Source organism: Felis catus, chromosome F1 (assembly GCF_018350175.1).
Source record: "Felis catus isolate Fca126 chromosome F1, F.catus_Fca126_mat1.0, whole genome shotgun sequence".
NCBI lineage: Eukaryota > Metazoa > Chordata > Mammalia > Carnivora > Felidae > Felis > Felis catus.
This window is the reverse complement of record NC_058384.1, coordinates 34,733,593-34,757,044: the sequence shown is the minus strand read 5'-3', so window position 1 is coordinate 34,757,044 and position 23,452 is coordinate 34,733,593. Positions and strand designations below refer to the sequence as shown.

Sequence of the window (23,452 nt, the reverse complement as noted above, 5' to 3'; positions counted from 1 at the left end):
CGTACCGTGTATACGCGCACATGTGATGTGTGCAGTTTGATTTGCAGTGACAAATAAATCCAGTCACGGAACCACTGCTGCCATTAAGCAATGACCCTTTCCATCACGGCGGAAAGTTCCCTTGTTCCCCTTCCTCGTCAGGCTCCCATCTCCACCCCTGGAAATCCTGGACCCCATTTCCGGCGCCTCAGAGTCATGTCGCTTGTTCTCGAACTTCATATGCATAGACATACATAAAATGTCCTTTCTGGTGTATCTGGTTCCTTTTACTCAGCCTATCACTTCTGAGATTGATGCGGGTAGCAATATAGGCCCCCATAGTTCACTCTTTTCTTCACTGCTAAGTAGTATTCTATTGTATGGATGTACCACAATTTGTTTATCCATTCACGTGTTGATAGACAGTTAGGTTGTTTCCAGTCGTGGGCTATTGGAAATAAAATTGCTGTGAACATTTGTATACGAATCTTTGTGTGGACACGTGTTTTCAATTCTCTTTGGTAAATACGTGATAACTGAAGAGCTGGTGTGTGTCTAACTTTTTAAGAAACTGCGAAACCCATTTCTAAAGTGGTTGTACAATTTTGCATTCCCGCCAGCAGCGTATGAAAGTTCTAGTTCCTCCACAGCCTTGCCAGTTCTTGGTATCGTCTACTCTTAATATCTGAGTTGCGCTATTGAGTACAAAGTGGTATCTCATTGTGGTTTTAATTTAACTACAGGTGTTGGCCACCTTTTAGCGTGCTTGTTGGACATTTCTCTACCTTCTTTTGGGAGCGCCGTCTTTTGCCAATTTTAAAACTGAGTTGTTTGTTTTCTTATTATTGAGTTACAAACATTCTTCGTATATTCCGGAGGTGAGTCTTGTGTCGGATGTATAAACCGTGAATATTTTCTCCCAGTCTGTGGCTGGCCTTTTCCTTTCTTTTTAAGACAGTTATTTTGAATTCTTTGTCAGGCAGCTCGTAGATGTCCATTTCTTTAGGGTCAATTACTACGGCTTTACTTTGTTCCTTTGATGGTGTCATGCTTCCCGGATCCTTCGTGATGCTTGCAACCCTGCTTTGGTGTCTGCACATTTGAAAACGCAGGCACCTCCTCCAGTTTCTACAGATTGCCTTCACTGGTCAGCTCAGCCAGAGACTCTGGGAGGACGGCAGGTGGTGAAGGGTGGCTACTCGTAAGTTCCCCGAGGGGGCCTGGTGGCAAGGCAGGACACTCACTGAAGGAAGTGAGCATCACATTTATGTTCTCCGATCATAGTTGTAAGTTCCTGTAGCGCTCCCTTAATAGCAGATGGGTCTGAGTAAATGCCAGTGTAAAGCCAGCAAGCGGCAGAGAGTGGCTCCAGTCCCTGAACCTCTCTATCTAGGTAACCAACTGTGGCAACACATCTATGCTTGGAAAGACAAAGGGACAGAGGTGAGCAGAGAGAGCAGGCAATAAGGATTCCAGTCCTGCCACCTCTCTCGCCCTGCATGGGATCCGTGACCGCCCCCTCGTACCCCAGAACACAAGGATGGGCACACACTGTGTGGCTTCTTTTCCCCCGTCCGCTCCCACCCCAAGCACAAGTGGCAAATAAGATTACAGAGCCGTGGAAGGCAGCATTTGGAAATTTAAAAGATAAGCGTGCACGGGGTAATTGAATAGCATTCTGGTGAAAAACGAGCTCTCAGAGCTCATAATCAAGCCTATGCTTTACCAGAGGGGCTCTCCCCTGCCTCCCGTTGCACACCCAGCAGGGTTAACCCTTTGGGAGGGCTCTGCTAGGGGAAGGCAGGTTTGGTCTTTATCTGAGGACTCACTGAACTGAGATGGGACTAGCCACCCGCATGGCAGGTAGAAAGCTCCTTGTCCCTGGCAGTGTTCAGGCAGGGGATGGCGGGGTGGGGGGTGGGGTGGGGAGGTGAAGGCTCAGGTTGTTAAGGGGCTTATCAGCACTGAGATTCTGATTCTCCCATTCTGATTTCTCAGACTCAACCATCCGGTATCTATCCAGAGCATACTATATGATCAGCAGCAGGCTCGGGTCTGTGGGATAAAAATGCAATAGACAGTAGTTTATACGGCGCTCAGTCTGCCCCAAGCACTGGTCTAAGTGCCTTCCATGCAGGAACTGATCTGATCCTAGTAGCAGCCATGGGAGGTAAGTGCCAGTGGTGTCTCCATTTTACAAGCAAACAAAACACCGAGGCGCAGAGAGTTGAAGTCATTTGCCCAAGCTCGCTTAGCTAGTAAGGAGCCCCCGGGATTCAGACTCAGGTGACAGGAGAAAGTATATGATGTACACCCTGATAACGCCATCCCGGCTCACTTGAATTCGCCATCTTGTTGGGGAGAGCAGAGACTCTGAATGTTGGAAGATGGGGGAAGGGAGATAATGGATGAGACCAGGGGTTGAAGGGTGCCCAGGCCCTTTTTGTCAACCTCCCCCCACCCTAGAGGGGGCTGGGGACAGATGTTGTTGTCCCCTGGAACCATCACTCACAGATGTGCTGGCAACCCCCACCCCTCCAAACCCACCTTCCTCTCCCCCTTTTTTCTCTTTCTCCGGTTATCGTAATTATTTGGGAATTTACAGAATAATCTGTCACCAAGTCCTCCAGAACAAATTGAATGTCAGGTTTATAAAACAACCTAATAAAGCAGATGGCATTACCCACTGGTAAATCTCTTCCCCATTTCCTGCCCCACCCCCTACCCACTTCAGTGTCTCGGAAAGCTGACAGATTATCCATTTACAGGCAGATTAATCCTGAACAGTATAAACATGGGGAGAAAATTACACTTTCTTGTCTCCATAATTGATAAGAAGGACGCATTAATCTATAAAGCCCAGAGGAAAGGCCCATCTGTCTGCCCAGGCAGACGTGGGGGTGTCTGGGAAGGAAGGAGTCCCGTTCATCTCTCTGTCTGTCTGACTTTTTATCAGAAAGCACTTTCCCAGGGGCGGCCCTGCCTCTCCCCGGCCCTGACAGCTGGGCACCTGCAACCTTAGACTCCTTCTATCCCCGTGCATGAGGCAGGCAGGGTTCAAGGTCCAACAGCCCAGGAATCCAGGCCAGGGAGACAGGCTCTGCCATCAGCTTTCTTTTTCTTTCTAGAAGCTCTGACAGAGGCTCTACTAGCCTCTCTCTGTGGTGATGCCATAAGTTTGCCTCAGGTGTCCACTCTCCGGCCCTTGAGGGGATTCCAAGAGGCACCTGTTCGAGGAGATTTTGATTCAGTTCCCTCGCTATTCTCTACTATGATTTCAAAACTTTTTGCAAATTTACACACTTCCCTCCCTCCCCGCCTTCCTCCTCTTCCGGCACCTTCCCTAGTAGAGGCAGCTGTGAGGCATTAATTGTCTCCTTGAGGCCTGTCAGAGCTGTCAGGAAATGTCACACCGGCCAAATCCTCTCTGCAGAGGGATGTGGGTGGCGAGAGGGTTTCTGAGGAGACTCGGCTCCAGAAACAACCATCCCCCTCCCCACTTAGAGACATACGGTGACATGGACGACAAACACCCCCATCCTCACCCCTCCAACCTCATCTGAGGAATTTGGGGCAGGCCGCTCTGCCCCTGTGCCTGTGATGTCTCGACGTGGGGAATGGAAGGAGAATGGCAGGTGGGTGCATTTGTCTAGAGTGGGCGAGACAGTGCCGTGGACCGAACTGTCGTCACCCAGGGCCGCTTCCCTCTGTTGGCGATTTGTGCTCCCAGCAAGTGCTCCAGTCTTTGTCTTTGAACTCCAAGCTCTTTGCACAAATGACACATGCTGCTCCTGGGGGCGGTTTGAGGATGCCTGTAGCCAGAGTCTCCCAAACTGTGTCCCCGGGAGCACCAGTGGGTGCTCGGCTGTTCTCTGAGCTCCATAGTTGCATACATTTGAAGATGCTGGGTCAACCAAGTTAATGTCATTTGCTCTGTTTTCCTTTTTTTTTTTTTTTTAAATTGCCCTTCTCTTCTCTTCTCTGATTTTTCTCTGGTTCTCTCTGTTTTTTCTTCTTGCCCTCCGTATTATAAAGCCTTAATTGTGGGTTTGATGCAAGCCCAGTGAAATTGTAAATACTAACTCATTTTTGTTTCATGCTTTCCTTTTTAAAATAAATCATTAAATTCTACATATATATATATTTTAACTTGACAATTACAATTTTAAAGAAGAAAAAACTAAATGGCTCTGACCCTAAGATCCTGAAAGCTTAGAGGTAATATTATTCCATTTTCACTTACTAATTTTAATAAAAATCATTGCAACATGAATTGTAAAATAATGATATGTAAATTATCTGGAGAAACCAACAAAGCACTTAATTTTAGCCCCTTAAATATAGTAATTAATGCTGGATAAACTTCTAAGGTTTGGAGGGTTAGTTTTAATTGGTATAAGTTTGGGTGAGAAAATGATTTTTTTTTTTTTGCTTATTCTGTTTCTAAGAGTCAAACTGCTTCGACCAATTAACTTGTTACTATCTAAAAAGGCAGCTTTTTTAATAGGAAAAACTGAGTTTCTTTGTTCTGCCACTGTATTTTCATAAAGCGACAAACCAGAATTAGTCCCCACATGCTGTCCAAAGCACAGCGGTGTTTCCGTTTTTTTGTTTTTGTTTTGTTTTGTTTGCTTGTTTTAATTTGTGAAGCCCCTTGTTAGACCTCCTCAGAAGATACAGAGAAAGGGAGAAATGCTATTTGTACCCTTGAAAGGCAGGACAGAGTGAGAAACCATGTCCCTCCTGGAGATTTCGTTAAGAATTTCACAAAACAGGGACTCTTGGGTGGCTCAGGTGGTTAAACCTCCGGCCTCAGCTCAGGTCATGATCTCACGGTTCATGGGTTCGAGCCCCGCATCGGGCTCCGTGCCGACAGCTCAGAGCCTGGCACCTGCTTCAGATTCTGTGTCTCTCTCTCTTTCTGACCCTTCCCTGCTCATGCTCTGCCTCTCTCTCTCTCAAAAATAAATAAACATTAAAAAATAAGAGTTTCACAAAACAAAGCCAGATGGTTATCTAAAAAAAAAAGAAAGAAAGAAAGAACATTTTAGAAAGGTAATGTGAAGTTGAAGAGTCCTGGAGAATGAGGAGGTGAGGTCTGCATGGTCACACGACACGGTGTTGCTCACTCCCACACCGCCTCTCCCACACTCTGCAGCCTGCTCACATCCATTCCCGGGCATCTCTTTCCCTTCATCAACTTGGTAGAACCGACTGCTTCTCTTCTGGCCCCTCACTGTATCTGCTTCAGGCTCCCATTAATATCTTACTGAATTTTAATTGTATTTCACGTTGATAGATTCAAGACTCAAGAAGCTTAATGAACCCCAAGCAGGATAAAATTAAAGAAAACCACACGTAGACCCATCATAATCGAATTGGTGAAACTTAAGGTGAAGAAAAGCCTTTGAAAGCAGCTAGAGGAAAAACTACACTTTACATACAAAGGAACAAGAATTCTAATGCCAGGAAATTTTTCATTGGAACCCCGAAGGTCAGAAGACAGTGGAACATCATTTTTAAAGTGCTGAAAGAAAAACACCATCAACCCAGAATTCTATAGCCAGCAAAAATATCCTCCAGGTATGAAGTCAAAATGAAGCTATTTTCACATGAAGGAAAACTAAGACAGTTTGTCACAAGAATACCTGTATCGTAAGAATTGTTAAAGGAAATTCATCATGTTGAAGGAGAATGATAACAAAAGGCAGCTGGGTCTTGAGGATTGAAGGAAGAAAACCAGAAAGGAACAGAAACAAATAACTGGGTAAGTATAAGAGACCATTTTTTTTGTCCTTTTAAGTTTTTTAAAACACATGTCATCACCAAAAGCAAAGATTACATGATGATATGATACAAATGACAATGATAATATAAAGATCAGTTGAGGGGAATAATAAGGGAGTCTATATGATTGCAAAACTTCTACATTTTACTCAAATATGAAAGTATATATATTTGTAATCTCTAGAGAAAAAAGTACAAAATAATACAAAGAGATGCAGCCAATATGCCAATGACAAATTAAAATAAAATGCTAGAGACGCCTGGGTGGCTCAGTTGGTTAAGCATCCAACTCTTGACTATTGATTTCGGCTCATGTCATGACCTCATCACGGTGGTGAGATCAAGCCCCACATCAGGCTCTACACTGGACGTGGGACCTGCTTGAGATTCTCTCCCTCCCTCTGCCTTTTCCTCTCCCTCAATTGCACTCTCTCACGTTTTCTCTCTCTCTCTCTCTCTCTCTCTCTCTCTCTCTCTCTGTAAAAAAATAATACATACAGGGGCGCCTGGGGGGCTCAGTCGGTTGAGCATCTGACTTCGACTCAGGTCATGATCTTGCACTCACGGGTTCGAGCCCCGCATCTGTGCTGACAGCTCAGAGCCCGGAGCCTGCTTCGGATTCTGTGTCTCCCTCTCTCTCTCTGCACCTCCCCCACTCGCACTCTGTCTCTCTTTCTCTCTCAAAATAAATAGACATAATAAAAAAAATTAAAAAAATAAGACATACATGAATAAATAGGTAAGTAAACTGATAAACTAAAATGGAATGCTAAAAATTATTTAAATAATCCCAAGGAAAACTAGAAAAGGAGGATAAAGTTACAAAAATAAAGGGGAAAACAGAAAACAGATGGTAAAATGGTAGAAGTAAAAGCCAGCAATATTAATAATTACATTAATTGCTAATGGTCTAAACCCTTCAATTAAAAGGCAGAAATGGATACAAAGGCAAGTCCCTACGATACACTGCCTTCAGGTGACAAATTGTACCTATGAAGATTCAGCTGGGTATAAAGTGAATAGATGTCATGCAAATAGTAAGCATAAGAAGGGTAGAATGGCCATGTTAAGACCAGATAAAATAGGCTTCAAGATAAAGAGTATCCCTAGAAATAAAGATGGACATTTCATAATGACAAAAAGGACAATTCATTAGGAAGATATAATAATTATAAGCTTATATGAACATAATAACAGAGCCATTTCAATCTTAGGAATGAAAACTATAAACAGGATTGAGCTTTGATACACAACATGAATGAATCTCAAATCATATTTAAAAAATTTTTTTTAATGTTTATTATTTTTGAGAGAGCGACAGAGTGCGAGCAGGGGAGGGGCAGAGAGGGAGGAAGACACAGAATCCGAAGCAGGCTCCGGGCTCTGAGCCGTCCGCACAGAGCCCGACTCGGGGCTCGAACTCACGGGCCGTGAGATCACGACCCAAACTGAAGTCAGATGCTTAACTGACTGAGCCACTCAGGCGTCCCTCAAATCATGTTTAATGAAAGAATCAAAGAAAAATACATATCCTATCCTCCCATTTCTACAAAATTTGAGAAAATGTACTCTATTGTATAATGACAGAAAAAAGATCAGTGGTTTCATGGAGATAGAGGTACAGGAGAGGTGGATGTTGGAGAGTACAAAGAAACTTTCAGGAATAATGGAAATGTTGTCTTTTTGGTGGTGATGGTTTTGTTTGAATGTACACTTGTCAAAACGGAACAAATTGCATACTTTAAGTATATGCGGCTAGTGTACCTCAGTTATATTGCAATAAATTTGAGGAAAAATGAATGCTTAAAAAAATCAGGTATTCAGGGGTGCCTGGGTGGCTCAGTCGGTTAAGTGTCCGACTTCTAGCTCAGGTCATGATCTCACAGTTCGTGAGTTCAAGCCCCACGTCGGGCTCTGTGCTGACAACACAGAGCCTGAAGCCCACTTCGAGTTCTGTGTCCCTCCCTCTCTCTCTGCCCCTCCCCTGCCCCTGCTCACTCTCTCTGTCTCAAAAATAAACATTAAAAAAAAAAATCAGATATTCACACCTCTAATTCCAATCTACTACTACAGGAGGATTCTTCCTCTCCTTTTCCCCTTCCTTATGTGTCTCTCATTCTTGCACGGTGATTCTCTCCGACAGGTTTTCAACCGCCCTGGTTCTCAGGAACATCAATATATTTACTCATTTGCTCATTGTCATAATACGTACAAAATAGTTTTGGAATAGCCATGCCCATACCACCATCGAAACAATACTGTTGGATACAGTTCAAAATTTCTTTGCCGCTCTTATTTTTAGAGAATGTCTCACTGAGAATGTACAGCCCAAATACCATGCCCAAAAGTTAATTGGGTTGAATTTTTTCCCTTCTGTATAGTTAGTTATCTTATCAGTTTAAGATACACACAGGTTCATTTGTTTCTGTTTACATTCAACTTCAGGGTCGTTCCTCCGTGTTCCATGATTTAATGTTATTTTGTGTGTAGTAAAATATTTACATGGGTCAAAAATCCAAACCATACAAACAGTACATTTGGAGAAGTTTCTGTCCTTCCCTCAGCACTTACTCCTTGCTTTGAATCCCTCCCTGCAGGTAACAAATTTCACCGAGTTATCCTTCTTATGTTTCTTTTACAAAAATGGGCATGTATTCTTATTACACTTTCTTTCTTACAAAAATGTAGCACACTATCCCAGTCTTTTACATAAAAATATCCTGGGAATCACTTCACATCCACATCAACGTATAAAGATATTTTTCGGTTTCACAGCTGCGTGTTATGCCCAGGTATAGACATACAATGACATTCTACCAATCTGTTCTGCATGTACATACACAGATTGTCCCCAATAATCTGTTGTTATAAATAATGCGGCAGTGAATAACCTTGTGCACCTCTTGTTCCCTATTTTTTGGAGCTGGAGCTTCAGAGTGAATGAATGTAAATAGGATTAGTGGGTCAAGGTTAAATGCATATGTAGTTGTGTCAGATACTGTCAAATCCCTTTTGTGGGGTTGTACCATTTTGCATTCCTGCCAGTGGTAACTTTGAGTGCCTGTCTTCCCATATCCTTGTCAACAGAATGTTTTATGGAGCTTTTGAAATTTTCCTATCTTGGAGTTGCAGAATGGCGTCAATGTAGTTTTAATTTACATTTTTCATATTCCAATGATCTTTTAATATATTTAAGGATCCTTCCCCGTCTCCTTCTCACCCCCCAACCCCTTCCCTCTTTCTTTGGTTTAGCCTGGACTTTTTCTCCTTGATGTTTGTGAGTTGTTTACATAATAAGATATTAGCTCTGCATCTGTGCTATGCATTGCACATATTTTCCCAGTATGTAATGTGTTTTCGGCTTTGTTTATGGTGATTTGGGCCATGTAAAAGGCTTTTTTATGCAGTTGAATTATCTTCCATTGATTCTGAATTTTGAGTCCTCGTGAGAAAGCCTTTGCCCAATCCAAAATTATAAGGCAATTCACCTGTTTTCCTCTAATACTTGTGCAGTTTCATTGATACATCAAATATGACTGATCCATTTTCAGAGTGTGGGGTATGATTCCAATTTTATCTTCTCCAAATGATTATCCAGTTGCCTCAACATCCTTTATTTAAAATTCCACCTTTTTCTAGCGATTGGAGATGCCACCTTTATCATATAATTAATTGCCTTTTGCACTCAGGCCCGTTTCTATATTATTTCTGCCATATTATTTCATATTCTCCATTTACTCTATGTTTGTTTTTTAAAAATTTTTCTTCTCTTATGGTTTCCATTACAGAGACACATTTTCTTATGCTTATTTAAAAGCTGTATCTTCTCTTTTATTATTATGGTGGTTATCTTCAATTTAAAATCTGCACTTATGTTTATGTGCCTGCTAATATCTAAAACCTTAGTTTTGAGGGTTATAAATATGTGTTTTATTTTCTAATCTTCTGTTGATACTTGCGGTTTTAGACACGCTTTACTAAGGAATTTGATCATTCTTCCATCAAATTTCTCTTGCAATACTTTCCTGGATTTATTTCTCTTTTTATTTGAGTGCGCTTTCAAGAGAGTTATCAAAATGGGATTTTGTGTGGCAAACCTCCTATGCCTGAAAATATCTTGGTGGCACTCGTGCACATAAATGACAATGTGGCTATATATAAAATCCTAGGTACAATGTTCTTTTAATACTTTGGAAAAAGTTCTCTGTGTGTTCCTATATCCAACGTACTGTTAAGAAATCTGATAAAATCTGAGTCTTTAACTTATTTTTAGATGACTTGTTTTTCTTTTTGGAAACCTAGACTTTTTTGTGTGTGTCTTTGATTTCTTAATTTCACCAAAATATGTCTAGGTGTGCGTGTTTCTTTATTATCCTATTGGGACTCTATAACTCTTTCCAGTCTGTGGTCTTTCATCTTTAAAAAAAATTTTTTTTTTGCATTTATTTATTTTTGGGAGACAGAGAGAGACAGAGCACAAGCAGGGGAGGGGCAGGGAGAGAGGGAGACACAGAATCCAAAGCAGCCTCCAGGCTCTAGGCTGTCAGCACGGAGCCCGACGCGGGCCTCGAATCCACAAACTGCGAGATCATGACCTGAGCCCAAGTTGGACGTTCAACCTACTGAGCCACCCAGGTGCCCCTCATCTTTTACTCTTATTTCTTCAAATATCTCCTCCCCTCTTTTTTTCCCTACTTTCTTGAAATTCCGTTATCTGGATGTTAGTACTTCTGCGTGCTTACAACTTGTCTTAGAGTTACTTTAAAATTTTCTATCCTCGTATCTTCTTTGCTGCCTTCCAGGAGGATTCCCCGATGGGATCTTCCAACTTACACATTCTGTCTTGTGGATTATCCATCTAGCTATTTATCTCTTCTACTTATTTCAATTATGATTTACACACAATATTTCTATTAGTTTATTTTTTATGGCTTCCAGCTGCTTTATATCTTTTAATAGTGTCTCTTTTGTTCAGAATATTTATTATGCTCATTTTAAGATCTTGGTCCATCTGTCCCAATTATCCTGCTTCACGGGACGCGTGATGCTCAGTTTGTTGTTTTCTTAAAAAAAATTTTTTTTAATTTTATGTATTTATGTATTTACTTATTTATTTGTTTGTTTTCAAGAGACAGAACAAATGGGGGAGGTGCAGAGAGAGAGAGAGGGAGACAGAGGATCTGAAGCAGGCTCTGTGCTGACAGCAGAGAGCCCGCTGTGGAGCTGGAACTCACGAACTGTGAGATCACGACCTGAGCTGAAGTCGGAGGCTTAACGAACTGAGCCACCCAGGCGCCTCTATTATCTCTTTTTTTTAAAGTGTTATTGTTCCTAAGGGTCAAATTATGTTGACCTGTAAACTTATGTTCTCTTGGGGATACAGTTATTCTGTTGTAATATGTAGGGGGAGGGTCTGAAATCCTAGTCTGTTCCCTTCTGGTGAATTTCAAAAAGAGGGGAGGGGATGAACTCCAAGGCAGAGAGCGCCTGGATGAGGGAGCACCCAAGAGCACCCGGAAGCACACTACTGGTCTCATTAACTCTTATGCCAGCAGAGTTTTAAGATTTCTCTGATAATTTTGGAATCCCAGAGGTCTGGATTGTGATGCTGCTTGTCCTAAGTAGACAATGGTCATCTCAAGGTAGCTTGTGTGTGTGTGTGTGTGTGTGTGTGTGTGTGTATGTGTGTGATAGAGAGAGAGAGAGTGGGTGAGGGTGTGGGCGTGGGTGTGGGTGGGGGGGGAGGGCATACAGGACCAGAGCTGGAGAACCCACCTAGTCTCCCGCTGGGGCTTCTCCCCCTCTGTTCCCTTTCACCCATCCACCTGTGCCTTTCACACACACAACTATTCCCAGTTTTCAAGGAGCCTTCTGTCTCCCAGGGATTTCTCACAGTTTTATGTTTAGATCCTCAGATACATGACTTATTTTCTCTGCTCTCGTCTCTCCAACATTAATTTTGGGTGAGGAAGCTAGCAGTTTATGCTAGTTTGCCATCTTTTCAGGAACTGGTGACTCATTCTTTCTGGGTAAATGCCTTCTTTCTTGGAGATGCCTTCTCCTTCTCCCTGGTCCTCTTCATTGTGTTTGATAAGACCCGATGCTGCCGTGGGGAGAAGGATGTTCTAGACTCACGCATCATCATTCCCAATGGCCTGCTCTCTCCTGCGGGATGGCTGATCTGGGCTGGTGCCCGGCCTGATGACCCCCGAGGCCCCAACTAGTTGTTTGGGGCCTCGTGCTGGAATTCACCATTAACATCTTTGGTCCAGTTTTGTGACTCTGTGTGGGAAGCATCTGTAGGTAGCCTTTCCATCAGACCTCAAGGCTCCGCTGGTCCATTAGCCCACCAGGCAGCTCTGAGTTTGTTCACCGGGGCACAGGAAGGTCCTATGTCACCCCTGCAGGCCGTGAGAAGACCTAGCAAGGACCCAAGGGTGGCCCCAGGCTCACTGAGGTAGCAAGCATCCTCGACAAGGCTGTCCCTGCACTCTGCATCAGTTGGCTGCCTGGATACTGGGCTTCTCTTAGATTGAGATTTCTAGTCTCCCTGAACCTACTCCCTGAAGAGGGTCCTGCTGTTCTCCTATTATTCTTGATCTCCCCACATCTATCTAGATGTTTCCATAGTGTTGCCTCTAACCATAGCCTATAGAATTTTATATACACTTCTTTTATGACCTCTTTCCCTTTGCATCATAAGTATTTATGTTTCTGTCTCCACGGCAAGAGCACACGCTCCCCTAGGGCAGGTACTGTTAAATAGTTTTCCTTGAACTGCTTAGTGTCTGGCTTAGGGGTTGGCGTAAAATAAGCATTGGATAAATGTGTGTTGAGTCGAATTGAATAATACAAGTTAAAAAGAGATAAGTGCCTTAAAAGAGGTGTTTGGGGGAGAAAGACATTATTTATGGTTGGGGAATATGAAAAGTTCTCTTAAGAAGGTGAGTCTGAGGGTTTTGACTGATGGAAAGAGAAAAACATTGGAGGTACAGAGAACATCAGGAGCAAAGGCATAAAGGCGAAAAAGCACAGGAATCTTGTTCCTTTTCTTGAGTTTCTTTGCAAACCCCTTGTGCAGTGCCTTGGACATAAGTGGCATTAAGAATAATCCGCACTGAGTGAAATAAAAATCCCTGTCTCCTCTTTCCTTCCTAGGAAGGTGAGCCAGGAGCTGGGGATGCCCAGTGGTCATAGAAGACTTGAGATCAGAAGGAAAAAATGGAGCGCCTGGGTGGCTCAGTCAGTTAAGCGTCCGACTTCGGCTCAGGTCATGATCTTGCGGTCTGTGGGTTTGCTCCCCGCGTTGGGCTCTGGGCTGACGGCTCAGAGCCTGGAGCCTGCCTCGGATTCTGTGTCTCCCTCTCTCTCTGCCCCTCCCCTGCTCATGCTCTGTGTCTGTCTCTCAAAAATAAATAAACATTGAATTTTTTTTTAATTTTTTTTAACGTTTATTTATTTTTGAGACAGAGAGAGACAGAGCATGAACAGGGGAGGGTCAGAGAGAGGGAGACACAGAATCTGAAACAGGCTCCAGGCTCTGAGCTGTCAGCACAGAGCCTGACGCGGGGCTCGAACTCACAGACCACGAGATCATGACCTGAGCTGAAGTCGGCCGCCCAACCGACTGAGCCACCCAGGCGCCCCGAATTTTTTTTAAAAGATAAAAATTTTTAAAAAGAAAGAAAAGGACATTTCTTTGGTATGGACATGTCCTCCATTACCGCATTTCACACCTGGATCTCTCAGTCAAAGTCCCTGCAGGAACTCAATGGCACACCCAGACAATGCAATTGAGAAGAATTTCAGGAAGGAGCTATTTGCAAAGAGGTGAGCTGTTGAAGGAAATCAACAAGGAGTGGTCAGGCACCTCAGGGCCAAAGATGGCCCATCCCGGGGCCTGGAGGACAATGGGAGAAGGAGCCGCCCCATGTGAGGGGCTGTCCGACAGGAGCTCTGCCTCCTCTAGGGACACTGCCCAACTGTGGGTGTGCACACATGTGTGCCCCTGTAGGAGGGAGACAAGCCGTCCAGCCTCTTTCTCCTGCCGCCCTCTGTCATCCCCCACCAGTGCCTGCCATTGGCCAAACCCAACTGAAAGCCTCCAGGGGTTCAGCGCAGGGCGTGGAAAGGTGGAGAGCGGGCTCACAGATGGAAAAATCTAGTATACACCGTCTCACTTAATTTGCACAACGATCTGAGGAGGATGCCTGTAACCATTAACATCTGGGGCTGACGAAAATAAAGCCTGAGAAGTTGACTCTTCCAGGATCAAAGGCTACTCCGAGGAATAATTGGATCTTTATTGTCTATAGGAGCACACATTGTCTTGTGTGTGTGTGTGTGTGTGTGTGTGTGTGTGTGAGAGAGAGAGAGAGAGCGTGCGGGGGCAGATGGTGAGGACAAGGGACACACAGAAAGTTGGAGCCCTCCTCAGCCACCTTGAAATGGAATCCCTGGGGAGGCAGGGGGCGCATTATGGTCTAGGTCAGACATTATGGATCAGGATCTGGGAGCTGAGGCTTGGAAGCATGAAGAACACTAGGGCCCCAGGCCCAAGGAGAGGTGACAGTGGCGGTGGGGAGTAGTGAGGCAGAGCGGGATTCTTTAGCTTTCTGGTCTGAGGAGTCCTTCACTCTCTTAAAAAGCATCAAGGGCTCCAAGCAGCATTTGTTTCTGCGGGTTGTATTTCTAAGGCAATCTTTTCCTGTACTGGAAACCAAAGCGGGCATTTTAAAACACTTCTTTTCAATTTATTAAAAATTAACAGTAACACAGCTCTTACGTGTTAATATAAATAACATTGCCTTGTGAAAAATATTTTCCAAAATACAAAGAATTTGTGAGTAGCGTGCCATTGTTTTACATTTTTGCAGATCTCTCTAGTGTCTAAATGGATCCCATCTGCTTTTGCAATCAATCTGTTGGGATGTGCTGTTTTGGATGAAATATGTGAAGGAAGTCCAGCTCCATCCAAATGTGTAGGTAGGAGTTTTTAATCGTTTTTATCAGAATGTGGCTATTCAGTTTTGATATTACACTAAAACTCAAAAAAGGACAGTTTCTTCTTTTACAGTTTTAAAAGTCTATTTATTTATTTTGAGAGAGAGAGAGCAGGGGAGAGGCAGAGAGAGAGAGGGAGAGAGAGAGAGAGAGAGAGAGAGAGAGAGAGAGAGAGAATCCCAAGTAGGCTCCACGCTGCAGCACAGAGCCCGATGTGGGGGTGAACCTTGAGATCATGACCTGAGCAGAGATCAAGAGGCCAAGAGTCAGACACTTAACTATCTGAGCCACCCAGGTGCCCCAGTAAAGGGCAGTTTCCTAAAGGTTATTTGCAATGCAGAGTTTTAAACCATATCAATGAACCCTTTGTACTCAATTGTATGTATTGTATGAAAATACATTGGTGATTCTCCTACTTCCAATGGCTCTTTTATCCATGTGTGATCTTGTAGAATCGTGCATTGGACATTTGGAAATTATTATTTCATTGAGTTATGTGGATCTTCCAAATGCTGACACATTTCATTATACAAGATTTAAAAAACCCCATCAGACTTGTTATTATCACCACTGACCTCATCAGGAAAGATTTCAAATTTGGGGAAGCCGTCCAGTTCATGGTGACAAGGACACGTTTTTCCAAAATTCTAATTTTCACATGAAAGCCAAATTTTATCATCGCGCACAAATTTGTCAATTGGTTTAAGTGACAGGCTCATTTTGTTCCCCTTCGTTTTTTGTGTAATTAAACCAACAACTTTGTTTTTTATTAAAAAATTTTTAATGTTTATTTATTTTTGAGAGAAACACAGAGCGCGAGCAGGGGAGGGGCAGAGAGAGAGAGAGAGGGAGACACAGAATCCGAAGCAGGCTCCAGGCTCCCAGCTGTCAGCACAGAGCCCGACACGGGGCTCAAACCCATGAACCATGAGATCATGACCTGAGCTGAGGTCAGATGCTTAACTGACTGAGTCACCCAGGCGCCCCAACAACTTTTTTAAGTTTTAATTTTAATTCCAGCAGTTTCAGGTGTACAATATAGTGATTCAGTAATTCCACACATCACCCGGTGCTCTTCACAACCAGTGTGCTCCTTAATCCCCATCACCCCTTTCCCCCACTCCCCACCCACCTCCCCTCTGTTAATCATCAGCTTGTTCTCTATAGTTAAGAGTCTGATTCTTGATTTCTCTCTCTCTCTTTTTCCCTTTGTCTGTTTATTTTGTTTCCTAAATTCCACACACGCGTGAAATCATGTGGTACTTGTCTTTCTCTGACTTACTCTGCTTAGCATTATACTCTTTAGTTGTATTCATGTTGTTGTAAATGGCAAGAGCTCATTCTTTTTAATGGCTAAATAATATTCCATTGTGCCTATGCGCACACACACACACACACACACACACATATACACACATATGTATTCTTTCCCGCTTTGTTACAGGTTAATTGACCATTTAATTGTGGGTTGATTTCTGGGTTTTCTATTCTTTTCTGTTGAGCTACGTGTCTGTTTTTGTGTCAGTACCATACTGTTTTGATCACCGCAGCTTTGTCATATAACTTGAAGTCTGGAATTGTGATGCCTCCAGCTTTACTTTTCTTTTCCAAGATTGCTTTGGCTATTCAGGGTCTTTGCGGTTCCATACAAATTTTAGGATTGTTGGTTCCAGTTGCATGAACAATGCTGTTGGTATTTTGATAGGGATTGCATTAAATGTGAGATTGCTTTGGGTAGTACAGACATTTTAACAATATTTGTTCTTCTAATCCACGAGCATGGAATATCTTTTCCATTGCTTTGTGTTGTCTTCAATTTCCTTCATGAGTCTTTTATGGTTTTCAGAGTACAGATCTTTCACCTCTTTCGTTAGGTTTATTCCTAGGTGTCGTATTGTTTTTGGTGCTATTGTAAATGGGATTGTTTTCTTAATTTCTCTTTCTGCTGCTTCATTATTGGTGTATAGAAATGCAACCGATTTCTGTACGTTGATTTTGAATCCTGTGACTTTCCTGAATTCCTTTATCGGTTCTGGCGGCATTTGGGTGGTCTTTCAGGTTTTCTATCTCATTTTGTTCATTTTCAAGAAAATCTCTGCCCAAACACAAGTCAGGATAACCATAGCTTGTCAGTTCTTTCAAATAGGAATGGTGTTTCGTGTAAGGAGTAACTAGTTCAGTTCTCCACTTGATCCCACAAATGCTTTTTATTTGAGACGAGGACTGGGCTTCAATATGCAGCAGGAAATGTGTACTTCTCAGTCACACAGAATATTAAAAAGATAAGTACTCAAGGGTGGAGATTTAATAAAATTAATGATTTCCACTGCCTCATAAGAAACGTCCGTAAGTAAAAGTGGCTTTTTTTTTTTTTTTTTTTTTTTACTGTGAGCATGTGGCGAGGAAACAAATAAAATGAGTATTAGTTCAATTTGATGCTAATATTTTGGTTCACACGGCATCAGCAGTTTTGCCCACCACTGTCTTCGCACCATGGTGCAAATGTCAACCCCCTGAGAAAGACAAATAATGTCTTATTATTATAAAAACATTTTGACCTTAAGGACCCTTGAAAGTGTCTCAGGGAACCCCAGGGGATCTGCGGACTCTACCTGGAGAAGTGCTGGGCCACAGAATCAGGAATAGGGGGCAGCAACGACTGGGAAGGTGTCCCCTGTGGTGGGAGGACCTGCTTCCGGCCACGTCCCCACTCCCTCCACAAGGCTGGGCCTTTGCTGCCCGCACAGACGGCAGCATCCAGGCCTGTGGGGGCTGTGGTGGGGGTGCTGGTGGGCCGGGGATAGACACTTGTACTGGAGGCTCAAGTAGCTTTGCCAAGTTAGACAACGCAGCCTTCAGAGAGTGGGGGACGGGAAGTGAAGCAGAAATTGCGTGGGCAGCAGTTGTTAAAGAGAAAGATCCCGAAGGGCCCTTGAGTGGGCTTTTTAGCAGACGCTCCCAGGAGACTGGCTACGGGTGCGCTGACATGGCTCTGGGTTCGGGCTCTGGTCCCCGCCTGCCCACCTGGTCCCTCACCCCCCAGCGTCTTGGGGCCGTTTAGGCTCTGTTTTTCCTTCTTTAGGTGCATAGAAGGGGAGAGTCTGCAAACGGAGGGCAAACATCTCCCAATCGAAGCTCGCGGACCTGAAGGGGAGTCAGGAATTCGTCTTGAGGATCTGGATTTGGTTTGATTTCATTTTAAAGTGCTACATACATCCTACTGGTGCACTGAGCCGGAGCCTCATATATGCAACCCCGATTGCTTCTGAAGTCTGATGGCTCACGGTTCTCACCTCCAAACCTGAGTTCGGTCCATTCCGTTCTGCCTCCCACCAGGAATTCTTGACACCCTCATGTCAATCCGCTTCCCTCCTCTGCTTTAAACTTCGCTCAGAATTCACCTCCCTCAGAAATTGTTCTCCACTTCTCTAGCCCTCCTCCGCAGAAAGTACTCTCTGATTCATTTTTAGTTCCTCAGTGCTCACAAGAAGTAAAGCTATCATCTTTGAGCAGCAGTTCGTGTTGGGTGTTATGCTGAGGATGTCATGTATGGTGTTTCTAATTCTACTTTTTAATGTTTATTTATTTATTTTGAGAGAGAAAGAAAGAGAGGCGCACAAGCGGGCAAGGGGCAGAGAGAAAGGATCCCAAGCAGGTTCTATGTTCAGGCTGGAGCCCGATGAGGGGTTTAATCCCACGAATGTGAGATCATGACCTGAGCCAAAATCAAGAGTCCAATGCTTAACTGACTGAGCCACCCAGGCGCCCCTTTAATTCTTATAATAGGGGTCCCTCCCCCCTCCCCTGCCTCTTGTTCTGGTCCTAAAGTTGCAACAATCAGTCAGGTCTGTTAATTTCACCTCTAGTAGGTAACTTGCATTTGTTGTCTCTCCATCCCCACTGGGTGCCCAATTCCAAGACTTGTCTCTTGCCTGGACTACAGCACAGCCCCTTTTTACTCTCTCCCAGACCCCACGCACTAGAACAGAAGCTTCTTTAAAAATTATTTAATGTTTGTTTATTTTTTTTTAGAGGCAGGGGGGAAGAGAAAGAGAGCACTAGTGGAGGAGGGGCAGAGAGAGAGAGAGGGACACACAGAATCCAAAGCAGGCTCCAGGTTCCCAGCTGTCAGCACAGAGCCCGATGCAGGGGCTCTGAGTTCATGACCTGAGCTCAAGTTGAACACTCAACTGACTGAGCCTTGCAGGTGTCCCTAGAACAGAAGCTTCTTGAGGGCAGGCTTTTCTTGTCCTGTTCAGAGTTCAGTCTCCCGTGCCCAGTACAATGCCCTGTACAGTAACTTACTTTTGACTAAATGAACCGGTGGAAAGAGTGGGTAAATGAAGAAATGATAGCTGTTTTACAGATGAATATATTGAAGGTCATTAAGGAATGTTCCATGATCTCATGATCTTGCTATGAGAAGGGGCCACAATGAGATCCCAGCTGTGTGCATGGGTCACTAAAGCCTGTAACCTCCCACCTGCCTTTCACCCTAGTCAGATATGCATGTCCATTTTACCTACGTGCATTTTGGATCAGCCCAGGTGGATTATAAACTTCCCAGGGAGGGGAACGAAGGGAAACGTCCTCATAAGTCCCTGCACCCAAGAATTGCCCTGATTTTGAGTTGGGAGACTCAGGATTTTGAATAGTATTCGTTATCCTTAAACAAATAGCTCCACCTCCCAGAACCTAGTTTCCTGGTCTGGATGATAATGTGCACGTCGACCACTCAGCGATGCCATAGGGAAGCAGGGGGCTATGCCTGGGACCAGGGCACCGGCAGTTGGGGTGGAGAGAAGCAGATGGGGCATAGATGTGTACTGGAGAAGAATCACCGAGCATCATCGGCGTAAAGGATGGTCATTATCATTCCTGGTTGGGGAATAGGACTGCACTGCAGGCCACAATGAATGTTCCGTCCCTCATTGGCTTTCTTCCCCACACGGGTTGCCTCCTCTGTCCAAAGGTGTTGAAAACCTCCTCTTTTTTCATGCACAAAGCCTTGCAGCCACCCTGTGTCTTCTCTCATCCAGTGTCCGCAAAAGCAGCTGCTCCGGACCGTATGAGGACTCTCTCTCCTTCCAGTTCTCTAGGTCTTTCTCTATTCCTGGACATCTGCATCTCCGTCTCTGTCAGAACGGTCTCTTCAAAGCACAGGGTCCCCTGCCACTCCCAGCTCAGCCGTACAAGGGCTCCCCACTTCTATGGATCTGCCACAATCTGAGCCTGGCCTCACCTCCCACACGTGGCCTTCCATCTGGCCTTAGTGGCCTCTTGCTTTCTCAGGATGCTCCCCGTCAGTCAGACTCAAGTACTCTTCAAAATTTGCCCTTGGAAGTCCTAAAATCCTTACTCCGGAAGAAACCTGAATGACATCTAATCCAACCTCTCACTCAACTCAGGACTTCCTTCTAGATTCATCTCTAATAAATTGTTCCCTCTGGATCGAAGTGGTTTCCACCAATTTCCTTCTCCGAAGAGGCTCCAGAAGCTCCTGTGCATTTTGTTTGGTATTTTGCCACTTCCTGTGCCTGAACTCCTGCCAAGGCGGCCTATCCCTCCCTCAGGGCCCCATTCAAACCTCGCGCCTCCAAGCGCTAAGCGCTGGCCACCAAGCCAGCAGTGACCTTTCGTTCTTCTTTATCCCCTTGGGGTGGTAGTTAACACGAGCTGTTTTGGGTTTTGTTTGTTTTGTTTTTCAAGTGGTCGTAAAACACACATACCATAAAAGTTACCATCTTGGCCATTGTGAAGGGTGCAGCTCTGTGGGCATTAAGTACATTCACGTTGCTGTGTGGCCATCATCACCGTCCATGTCCAGAACTTTCTCATCAACTCATTAAACACGAACTCCCCATTTCTGCCCCCCCTTCCACCCCACCGCCCGGCCCCTGGCAACCACCCTTCCGTGTTCTGTATGAATTCGACGACCCTAGGTACCTCATACAAGCAGAATCACACGGTGTCTGTCCTCTTGGCTTATTTCACGTAGAGTAACGTCCTCACGTTCATCCATGTGGCAGCCTGTGACAGCATTGCCTTCCTTTTCAAGGTTGAATAATATTCCATCGTACGTCTAGACCACATGTGGTTTATCCACTCCTCTGTTGGGGGCACATTTGTGTTGCTTCCACTTTTTGGCTTCCGCGTGTGAGTAAGTGACATGAGTTTTGCATCAGACACAACAAAGCTTAAATCTCAGCTCTGTTACCTTTTCACCTTGGGTGGGACACCTAACCTCCAGGAATCTCCGGTTTCTTCCATATAAAATATGATCGTGCTGTGTGCCTTTTAGGATTTTCACAGGCAACGAATGAGGTAAGGGACGTGGAGTAATTAGTGAGCCGTCCTGACAACTAGGAGGTGCTCAGTGAAGCCGGGAAGCCACTCGTATCACACCGTGTCACTTACCAGCATGACTTGGGTGTATTAGCTGCTTTCTTTTTGAAATCGACAGCAGTTCCATCCCCATAGCTCTTGTTAGAATCTCAGGGGGCCGGGACTTGAACATAATAAGTATAGTCACTGACTCTCGGCTGATTGCTTGACTTGGAAACGGTTGTGTGTGCGTGCGTAAACACGCGCGTGCGAGTGTGATCATGTGTGTGTAAGTAGGCCTGCGTGCATGTGTGCGCACATGGGTCACCGGGGAGCACGAGAGAGGCTGTGAGGAAGTGTGCCTGTAGAAGACAGGGTCAACCATAAACATTGCCTCTGCTGTATATGACTCCCATGCAGCATATGAGGGGGGGGGTGCGGCTCCAGGTCACTGGTGAATGTTTTGTGCTTGCTTCCTCTGTGTTTGCTCACCCCCACCCCTTAGATCTCATGCTGCTCCCCCAGGGGGTGGAGTGTGTATGGAGTGCATAAGTGAGCTGGGAGTTGCGAAACAGGGTAGGAGGGTACCCAAGGAGGATGTAGAATCGCGGATCCTTTGTTCTGCCCAATGGTCCCCTGCCCCCACTCTATGCACACCCTGAAGGGCTGTTTTCTGTGCCAGCCCGGCCTGCCCATTCCCGCAGCCCAACAGAAGGCCTGTCCCCACTTGGCTTTTGCACACTCTGGCCTTGTGACAACGCAGTCGCCCTCCCCGCGCCTCCCCCTCCCCTGGCCACTTTGCTTTGGCAGGTGTGAAATATTAATTGCCTCACTGGGGACTGGGCTCTTTCTATCTGTCGTGTCTGACCAGAATATCATTCTCTTCTGCAAATATAATTACCAGGGTTGGGGGGGGGTGGAGGGGGTGCTGCAAGGTAAGGAGGAGGGGAGGGGTGTGTGGGAGGGGTGTTGAGAGGGGCGGCAGCTTTTTTTCTTAATCGCCTCTCGCCTGTCTGTTAATTAGGAGCCGTGCTTTGCTACATGCTGAGATATTTTGGTTAATTATGAAAGAGAAAAGGACAAATTTGTCACGTCTTTTGTTTTCGTTCCGCCACGTCTCATGGTGACAGCGGTGTAAGGCTGACGGACTGCTCAGGCGGCACTGCCAGATGCTGACGAGCCCCTCCTCGGGAGGCGGGAGGGGCCGGGGGACCGAGGTGGGCAGGGGGCCATCTGCGCTGTGCCTCCGGGGTCTGAGGGACAGAGTCACATTCTTACACGTGAATGTGCAGCGGATGCCAGGGAGGAGCCCGCGGGAAAGAAGGGGTGGCGGAGGCACTCTGTCCGCTCTGCCTTGCTGGCTTTAGGCGGATACCCAGTGGAGCGAGCCTGAACTTGCCGTTAGCATTCAGGGCGGACAGGTGGCTTGCCCAGCCTCCTAGGGTCTTGAGGAAGTGGGGGGCACGCTCCTGTTGGAGTGTGGGGGTGAGTACAATACAGTGCAGTAGTCTACGGGCATGTCATGGGATAGACCGCACAGGGGACGTGGAAAGATGTGCTAGTTCTCTGTGCCGTTGTTCACCGGGCTCAGAATTTAGTCTCTGCTTGTACCTTATTCCCTAGAGCAGGATAAGAGCCCCACCTTTGGGCTTTAGGGTTCACTGAGCTTCTGTTACGTGGTGGTTGATTGTATATGCTGTCTTGGCTAGGCTGTGGAGCCCAGTTGTTGGCTCAGAGACCAGTCTAGATGTTGCTGCAAAGATATTTTTTAGATGTGATTGATATGTAAAACCAGTAGACTTTGAGAGAACTAGATTAACCTCCATAATGTGGTTGGGCCTCATCCAATCAATTGAAGGCCTGAAGAGCAAAGACTGAGGTTTCCCAAAGAAGAAGAAATTCTCCCTTAAGACCGCAGTATAAAAAATTCCTGAAGCTTCTCACCTTCTAGCTGGCCTGCAGGGTTTTCTCTTTAATGTTTGTTTATTTTTGAGAGTGAGAGAGAGGACAGAGAGAGAGGGAGACAAATGATCCGAAGCGGGATCTGTGCTGACAGCAGAGAGCCCGATGCAGGGCTTGAACTCACGAACCGTGAGATCATGACCTGAGCCTAAGTCTGACGCTTAACCGACGGAGCTAGACGGGCGCCCCAGATTTTGGACTCTAGACGGCATCAACTTTTACCTAGCCTGCCCACTTTCCTTCCAGATTTCAGATTTGCCAGCTTCCACAATGACATAAGTCAATTCCTTAAAATAATTCTCTCGCTCTCTCAGCACGTGTGTTATAGATAGATATCTGTATCCGTACCTATACATGATATATGATGTTCACGATATGTATATATCCTATAAATGTT

At 45.1% G+C, this 23,452-nt stretch overlaps 1 long non-coding RNA gene across 1 annotated transcript in view; it reads left to right on the top strand.

The window, feature by feature from the left end:
- The first annotated feature begins 1,955 nt into the window (after positions 1-1,955).
- The window catches only part of LOC109495670, a 34,833-nt gene continuing 13,336 nt past the window's right edge, over positions 1,956-23,452 (top strand). The window contains exons 1-3 of the long non-coding RNA XR_006591784.1: positions 1,956-2,149; positions 5,279-5,746; positions 14,643-14,751. This is a non-coding gene — a long non-coding RNA (uncharacterized LOC109495670). The remainder of the gene's footprint in view (positions 2,150-5,278; positions 5,747-14,642; positions 14,752-23,452) is intronic.